General features: G+C 35.3%; 1 long non-coding RNA gene across 3 annotated transcripts; it reads right to left on the reverse strand.

Moving 5' to 3' along the window:
* Positions 1 to 3,861: 3,861 nt before the first annotated feature.
* LOC311285675 lies at positions 3,862 to 8,206 on the reverse strand. Of its 3 annotated transcripts, XR_014626387.1 has the most exons (6): positions 7,983 to 8,206; positions 6,784 to 6,859; positions 5,969 to 6,038; positions 5,191 to 5,313; positions 4,921 to 5,033; positions 3,862 to 4,271 (listed from the first exon to the last, which is right to left on the reverse strand). It is a non-coding gene; the product is annotated as an uncharacterized lncRNA (long non-coding RNA). The 3 variants fall into 3 exon arrangements; XR_014626388.1 differs by lacking the exon at positions 7,983 to 8,206 and having other exon boundaries at positions 4,921 to 5,036; positions 6,784 to 7,102; XR_014626389.1 differs by lacking the exon at positions 7,983 to 8,206 and having other exon boundaries at positions 3,863 to 4,271; positions 6,784 to 7,102.
* Between the last annotated feature and the right edge of the window lie 1,470 nt (positions 8,207 to 9,676).

Here is a 9,676-nt window from a genome sequence, read left to right on the forward strand (position 1 = left end):
CACATCGCGATATTTGGCATCAGTTCACGTGTGTCAGCTGTTGGTAAGTAGCCTAGTAAATAAATACCTAAATACGCTGTCCTAATAATGTGTGATATAATGTCTTTTCTGTTTGTCGATATTAATCTGCCATTATATCTGCCATTTCCACGGAGACTTTGCTTCATTGCTTTCTAATTCAAAATAGGGTGATTAAACACTGCCTGTCACGTGACGTGCTATAGGCCTAGATATTCATATCAGATTAAAAATAGTACAATTAGTTCCAAAGTTGTATTTGTAGTAGAAGCACAGTAAAAACAACACTTACCATGCTTTTACCACAGTAACATTAGTTTTAGCTGTGATAAGTGTAGTAAAAAGACAGTAATCACAAAACTTACCATGCTTTTACCACACTATTGGTAGTTTTAATGTGATACTTATTGTAAATGCACAGTAACCACAACACTTACCATGCTTTTACCACAGTAACCCTAGTTTTACTGTGATAGGGTGTGGTAAAAGGACAGTAACCACAAAACTTACCATGCTTTAAACCTCAGTAACCTTAGTTTTACTGTGATTGCTGTAGTAAAGGACAGTAATCACAAAATTTACCATGCTTTTACCTCTGTATTGATAGTTTTAAAGTGATATTTGTTGTAAATGCATATTAACCACAACACTTGCCATGCTTTTAATGCTTTATAATGTAACATCCAATATTTGTAAGGTAAATCAGTACTTTTTCCTTTAAATAATCCTATATATTATACATAATGATATTTTATTTTCTCTTTTTACAGCTGAAAAGACCAAAAGGGCCTTTCGGACTCAGTCGGCCCATTATTGTTTGAGGAAAAGTAAACGGAGGAGACGGAAAGCTGCAAAGGCAAATATTCACAATGGTATACGTGTTGGTTTTAACCCTAAATCAAACATTTTATCAAGCATTTGTTGTTTCTTAAAACTTTTCTCACAAAACCCATAGCCCAACCAGTACAAACATAGTCTGCAAGTTTGAATAATTTACGAGATTTAACAAGTTGTCAAATTCGTATGATACTCGATTGTACGAGTATACAAATATGTATATTTGTATACTCGTACAATCCTGCAGCTTTTACTCCTAGTGCTGTCATTGGCTACTGCCTCAATTCCTGTACATATTTATTGCGATATTTGTAAATCAGTTGCCCCACTTCTTGGAAAGTTGTCGGATGTCCCACACACTGTCAGAAAGTTTATATTAATTGCAAATTGGTCCCCGTCTGTTTATGTTCCAGTGATACATGATACTTGTCACATGACATCAGATACTAGATTATTTTGTCATAATCAGATCAGTTACACTGCTGATAACTGTCCCGTTTGCATGTAAATCATGTTCATATGATTATTGCTTGCTATTAAAGACATACTTTTATTCATAGAAATGCCCACATATCAGTGAACTTATAACATAAAAATGCTTTTAACATTTAATTATGCAACACTCTTTACAGAAAACATATCCTACAGTTATAAACTCACAACGGCATCATCAAGTCCTGTGCTGGGCAACAACTGTCCTCCAACGTATTCGATCCGTGGCCAGGTTCTTCACATCTTCCCATGGGACACTGACATTCTTCAGGTCTTCGTGAAAGATCTGTCTCCATGTCTTCCTTGGTCTTCCCTGTCTCCTGCATCCTCCTGGTGGTGTCCACTTCATCACTGTGTTTGGGTGTTGTTGTTTGGGCATGCGTAGGATGTGTCCAGTGAGGTGCACCCTTTGCTCTGTCACAGTTTCTGAAAGTCTTCATGTGGAGTCCCACTCCTCCTCAGGATCTCTTTGATATATGCAGAACCAATACTGAATATAGTGATTTATCTTTTTCCATATTGTTAAAGCATTTTGTTTTCTCTTTTCAGCTTCATAAACTGTACTTGATTTCTGCCTAATGCCTTTATAAAAAAGTGTCAGTGTTCATCAGGTGTTTTGCTAAAGGACATATTCATTGCATAGTTACAATAAAAGTGACCAATAATCACAAGGATATAGAATGAAAGTTGAGAATGTAAAATGTTGTGCTTATGTTTTTGCCTATTTGTTCTTTAAAGCGACGAAACAAATGTATTTTCACATAACAAAGTTGAATCTCATCCTTTGGTTTGTAAATATATAACTTCATCATAGCAATTTTTTTTTTAATGTTAATGTATGTGTCACTATAATAGATTGCCCCTGTATCTGGATATTTTTAATTAACTGATTTTTATACTGTTGTGCAGTAGTTTTGGCACTACATTTGTCTTTAAACAGTTTGACATTAAATATTGGAATAAGCTTTCAAAATTGTGTCCATTCATTGTGCTTTTGTTACATTTATTTGAATATAATTGATATATCTTTGACTATACATACACTGTAAATGTTAGAAGCACTTTAGTAGGCCTACATGCAATTATCTTTAATTAAAATACTGCAAAACTACCCCTGCTGTAGGACATTGCTTAGAAAAAAGTTTCTCTTTCAAATGTTTTTATGCATCAGTCTAATCAAATGAGCAAATTTGTGTCATTGATCATGTGACCTCGTTTTTGGATGTAACCACACAAAGGAGTCTTTTGTTTTTAAATATGAGCTTTATAATTTAATTAGAAATAATACATGTTTAACAGCCTAAATATTACATATTTATCTATCCCTGCAGCCAGAACCAGAAGAGATCTGTCATCATTTACCATAAATGGGCATGTACTGTAAGTGTGACGCATTTGTTCAGCTGGGTTTTTATTGGCTGTGACTTTATCGCAGAACTTGCTGTGATTGGACAATCGTTTAACCCATATAAACTGGCGCTTCATGTTACAAAGTATGGTTTGGTGTTATTATTACATTAGTTATACATTAAGCTAACTATAAAGTGTCTCTATAATGTGAGAAATTACTCCTTTACCGAGATCCTAACCCTAACCCTAAGCATGTCTGCACATTTCAATGAACTACAGGACAGTGTTTCCTGTTCCATTGATAGAATGACAGAGATATGTGGGTAATGTAGTATAAAACGTTTAGTAATAAAACAATAAATGTTAAATAAATAATATATTTAATGGACAACTGGATATCTTCATTGTGCAAACCTTTATGACATATATGAGGGACAGGCTAAAATTTGATATTTTACTGTGAGCACTTTAAAAATAACCTTTATGCCAGCTTTCCATATATATCTGAAAACTGTGGCCAACATTATTTATTATACATAGCATAAGCAGTCGTCCTGCCGATTTTCTCTTTGATACACTAACCGGACTTTGAGTTACAGCCATTTGAAATGTGCATTTGTTTGCTCTTCTGGGGGCCGTTGCTGGGCTGTACAATCTACACAGATCTACACACACTATTACTATTACACAAGGATAATGCACCATTCAGTAAAACAACAAAAAAACAGTGCCAACATTTCCTTTTCACCCCGATTGCTGCTTATATGCCTGACATCAGTGATATATGCTTTCATTCGAAAAGCAGTAGATGTACTAGAATGATCAACATGGATCATCTTCAATTAAGCGTTAAGTATTTATAGCAAGATAGCCCACTGCAGCCTCTTGTTATTCACATAACTTCCTTTTATTTCACTGCAAACTGGCATACATGCAAGTATGTGCAACTTTCGTTGCATTGTTGTCCCAGATATCATTAACCAGATCTAAATTGTTTATGTCCCAAGTAAAAGAATCATGGTCATTAATTATATGTAGTAATTTATAAGTTATTAATTATATGTAGGCCTAGTTATTTTTTAATTAATTAAACTAAAGAAATAAGAAATTAAAATTTCTCAAATAAAAATGTCTATTTACTGTACCAAACACCACTTTCAATACACAATAGTCACCATACTTTATTAAACAACACTTTATTGGAGGACAAAGCATAAAGTTAATAAAGTAGCAAAAAGACAAATGAGATTCAAGATAAATAAAAATGTGTCTTCAAAAATACATTAACATCATAATAGTCCATTCACAGCTACTGAAGCCATAAAATTAGTGCCAGAGAATCATATTTAGTCACCTACAGAAAACAGATTTGATATTGTGTTGGAAAATAATGATTCATTATCACAGCTAAACTGGTTTCTTGTTCTTCCCTGTACATGTCTCTATCGTGTTCGTGTTCTAAACAGTTTGTTCAGTTGAAGAACAGAAGATGTGATCACTGATGTGGTGTAGCTTTTTCTCAGCCAGAGGAAGAAGTCTCAACATCCCATTGTCAGGCGTTCTCCAGTCCTGGTCTGAAAGTAAAACAGAAAACAGAAACCATTCAAATGAAGTTGTTTAATGGATAGTCAGGTCAGCTTATGTTCTGCATGATTTAAAGCAGTGATGGTTTACTCTGGCCCTCAGCGTCCACTGTCCTGCAGATTTAGCTCCGACCACAAACCCACCAGCCTATTGTCTAGAAATAAACCTGAAGTCTTTGGTTAAAATTTTCAGATGTGCTCGATTAGGGTTGGAGGTTAACTCTTAATTAACCTCAAAAAGTAGAATGCAAAGGGCCAGAGTTGCCTGTTCCTTACATAAATTTACAAAGCAGCAGTCAGTACATTATATAATATACACATTGAAGTATATATATATATATATATATATATATATATATATAAAATATAATATTGGAGCACATAATATAAGCTAAGTACTGAACAAAAACTGTTTTACCCATATCAACAGCAACATATTTTAAAAGATTTTTAAGAAAGGCATGGTCTCTTTTGAGCCTTTGCCAGTGATGCTTGATTTCTTTCCAGACAACATACTCTTCTGTCAATTGTTTCAAGAGCTTCACTTGGTCAAAAACCAAGTGATAACCTGTACAATGTAAAATTGTCAACATCAAATTATGTACTACATATTACAGCATTGTTTCAATACAAGACATACCAATGGACTCGCGCACTTTTCTGCCTTCTTTGGGCATCAGATGTTCCTTCCTCACCCGAAACAAAGGACTTATTCGATTAGCTTGCGTTGATATAAGGACTGGTCTTCCTTCTCTGCTGTAAAACAAGAAAGTCTCGACTTACTCTATGTGCAATTACTATTGTTCCTGAAACATAAATTAAGACAGTATTAAATAAGTTAATTTACCATATGATTCAGGAGAGAACACTTGATGAGTAAATACTGATTGCAATATTCTAGAAACTTCACCTGGGAAGGGCTGATCACGGCAAGATTCGCTGCGACTCACTAGTAGCTCTTGTAATGGTTGGCTCTTAAAAGAGCTGTTGAGTTTGATATTGGTAGAGCTTTAAAAAAAAGGACTAAGCAATCCTGCAAAACAGAAAGGAAGGTCATTTTAATACATTACTTGGAAATAGTCAGTTTATAACTGTATGATATGTTTTCTGTAAAGAGTGTTGCATAATTAAATGTTAAAAGCATTTTTATGTTATAAGTTCACTGATATGTGGGCATTTCTATGAATAAAAGCATGTCTTTAATAGCAAGCAATAATCATATGAAAATGATTTACATGCAAACGGGACAGTTATCAGCAGTGTAACTGATCTGATTATGACAAAATAACCGAGTATCTGATGTCATGTGACAAGTCAGATAAGCTTTTCCACTCTTGCAAACAGAGGTACAGTAGGTTATGAGGTGTGGAGAGACATCATGTATCACTGGAACATAAACAGACGGGGAAACTTTCCAAGAAGGGGCGCAACTGATTTACAAATATCGCGATAAATATGTACAGGAATTTGAGGCAGTAGCCAATGACAGTACTAGGAGTAAAAGCTGCAGGATTGTGTACGAGTATACAAATATGTACGAGTATCATACGAATTTGACAACTTGTTAAATCTTGTGAATTATTAAGACTTTCAGACTATGTTTGTACTGACTGGGCTATGGGTTTTTTAAGAAACAACAAATGCTTGATAAAATGTTTGATTTAGGGTTAAAACCAACACATACATACCATTGTGAATATTTGCCTTTGCAGCTGTCCGTCTCCTCCGTTTACTTCCAGGTCCTTTTGGTCTTTTCAGCTGTAAAAAGAGAAAATAAAATATCATTATGTATAATATATAGGATTATTTAAAGGAAAAAGTACTGATTTACCTTACAAATATTGGATGTTACATTATAAAGCATTAAAAGCATGGCAAGTGTTGTGGTTAATATGCATTTACAACAAATATCACTTTAAAACTATCAATACAGAGGTAAAAGCATGGTAAATTTTGTGATTACTGTCCTTTACTACAGCAATCACAGTAAAACTAAGGTTACTGAGGTTTAAAGCATGGTAAGTTTTGTGGTTACTGTCCTTTTACCACACCCTATCACAGTAAAACTAGGGTTACTGTGGTAAAAGCATGGTAAGTGTTGTGGTTACTGTGCATTTACAATAAGTATCACATTAAAACTACCAATAGTGTGGTAAAAGCATGGTAAGTTTTGTGATTACTGTCTTTTTACTACACTTATCACAGCTAAAACTAATGTTACTGTGGTAAAAGCATGGTAAGTGTTGTTTTTACTGTGCTTCTACTACAAATACAACTTTGGAACTAATTGTACTATTTTTAATCTGATATGAATATCTAGGCCTATAGCACGTCACGTGACAGGCAGTGTTTAATCACCCTATTTTGAATTAGAAAGCAATGAAGCAAAGTCTCCGTGGAAATGGCAGATATAATGGCAGATTAATATCGACAAACAGAAAAGACATTATATCACACATTATTAGGACAGCGTATTTAGGTATTTATTTACTAGGCTACTTACCAACAGCTGACACACGTGAACTGATGCCAAATATCGCGATGTGTTCGGAACGAGACTTCTTCAGCGCGATTTCCTACTGATAAAATATAATTTAAAAAAATATAAATAAACAGCAAAGCAATCCAGCTTCCCTGGCAATAAGACCGAAATAATAACATTAAAAAAAAAATACATAAACCACCACGATAAGATAAGATCTCGTGAATAAATGTTGATTAAACAGCTTCTCTGCTGCAGCCGACAGGCAGAAAGAATCGAGCTGTGATCACGAAAGACGAAAAATAACGAAATAAACGTGTCCGTGGCACGAATCATTAGATTAAATTACGTGACCATATCACGAACGTTGGAGTTATCCGTGGTCTCACCACAGACTCAATCCGTGCTCCTATCACAGATTTTAGATCTGACTATAGCCAAGCAAGCAATAGGTGTAAAACGCCATCAAACTGGATTTTATGATGACAGGACAAGACAAAATTGCAACACAGTCGACATAAAGCTTTCAAGTGTCTAAACAAGTGAGCAACATTACAACATCCAGTGAGTGAGGTCAGGTTGTTGAGGTCCGTGGTGCCATCACGGGACTTCAGTTAGGCTAACAAAATCAGACTGAATTTGTATGATGGCAGGACAATGCAATATAGCTACAATAACAGAGAGGTTAAAGTCTTTATGGTATTTGGTGTTGGAAAATAAATAAATAGGTACTTAAAATGTTGTGTTTCCAAATGAGAAAGCACGTCCATTGAGTGTGATCTGTTCTCTGTCATTGAAACGGGTATCCGTGTGTGGACCACGGAAGATGAGTGTCATTGACTTGCGCGTTGGAGTTATCCGTGGTCTCACCACAGACTCACTCCGTGCTCCTGTCACAGATTTTAGATCTGACAAGCGAGCAATAGGTGTAAAACGCCATCAAACTGGATTTTATGATGACAGGACGAGACAAAATGTCAAGTTAATTACATGCCATTGCAACACAGTCGACCTAAAGCTTATAAGTTCCTAAACAAGCCAGCAACATTACAACGTCCATGAGTGAGGTCAGGTTGTTGAGGTCCGTGGTGTCATCACGGGACTTTGATTAGGCTAACTGAAACAAACCGAAATTTTATGATGACAGGACAATGCAATAGCTACAATAACAGTCAGGTTAACGTCATTATGGCATTTAATGTTGGAAAAGAAACAAATACTTCAAATGTTGCGTTTCCAAATGAGAAAGCACATCCGTTGAGTGAGATCTGTACTCCGTCATTGAAACGGTTATCCGTGTGTGGACCACGGAAGGTCAGTGTCATTGACTTGCATTGGAGTAATATCCGTGGCTGCATCACGGAATTTGGGGCGATTCCGTGATGGCTCCACGGATTTTGAGTTAAGGGCCCGTGGACATTTCACGGAATCCTGTGAGACCAGGTTGCATTAACCAGTACAATTTGTTTTTAGTTACCATTGAATAATGACACATTTTGGAAATGTTTAAATATTCAGTTCTCTAAAACCCCTAAAAATGCATCTAATCTATAAGAATTAAAAACAAAAAATAGGCTAATAATCATTTCCATGACCAAGTATTCAGATTTATTATGTTTAAAATAGCATATCAGAAAGAGGCTTGTTTTCTTTACAAACGGTTTAGTTGGTTTGAAACACAAAGATCAAGACTGTATTAATTAAGTTAAATCAATTAATTTATTGATCATTGTAGCCTACCAACTGTTTAAAATGATGTTGATGAATGAATTTTATCTTCCACATTTAAACTCCATTATCCTGTTTTGTAATATCTGTTGGATAAATAAGTGAACACGAAAATCACTTGGATATAAATCAATGTTAAACAGCAAAGGGTCAACTATGTAAAAAAAGGTAGATTTTAACCAAAATTATGAAAGTAATAAAGGTACTTTAAAAAGACCTTTGGTGGTTGTACTTTATTTTACAGTACACGTGTGCTTAAATACAGACCTAAGAAAGTAGTAGGTCATATAAGGTTACTTGGGTTAAGTTAAGGTTTAGGGGTAGGTTCAGGGACAGTGCCTAGTTATTACCCAGTTAGTGTAATTGCTATAATGATATGTGACCCTGGACCACAAAACCAGTCACATGGGAATTTTATGAAATCGAGATTTATACATCAGCTGAAAGCTGAATATATAAGCTTTCCATTGATGTATGATTTGTTAGGATACGAGAATATTGGCCGAGATAAAAATATTTGTAAATCTGGAATCTGAGGGTGCAACAAAATCAAAACATTAAGAAAATCGCCTTTAAAGTTGTCCATTTATGTTCACAATTGAGCTGCATTCACTCACAAAAATAATGTACTAAATATCTTCAGGGAACATGATCTTTACTTAATATCCTAATGATTTTTGGCATACAAGAAAAATCGATAATTTTGACCCATACAATGTATTGTTGGCTATTGCCACAAATATACCCGTGCGACTTGTGACTGGTTTTGTGGTCCAGGGTCACATATGTGTATATACATGTATGTGGAACAGGACTTTAAAATAATGTGCCGTACCAGTAGGGGGCAGCATTCCTTATTGTATGACACAGCTGAGGCCTCCAGAGACATAAGGCAGACAGATGTGTTGTGTGTGCATGTGTTGGGGATCTTCTTGCAAGAGACTAAGCTCTTTTAGGGAGCACTATCATGTCTGTTTATAGCAGTGAGATGGAGGTGTAATTAAATGGGTAAGTTACACCATGCTCCCATTAGTATTGATCCACTGCTGTACGGATACACCTACAAAGTAGCCCCTTGCCGGCAGGGAAAGGAAGGTTTATGTTTCTTCCAATCTGCCGATTTTTTTTATATTTAATGGATACATTTTAGCCCATGGATATAATTGTAGCGGAGAGACCATCCTGA

The sequence above is a fragment of the Rutilus rutilus genome, assembly GCF_951802725.1.
Source record: "Rutilus rutilus genome assembly, chromosome: 25".
Classification (NCBI taxonomy): Eukaryota; Metazoa; Chordata; class Actinopteri; order Cypriniformes; family Leuciscidae; genus Rutilus; species Rutilus rutilus.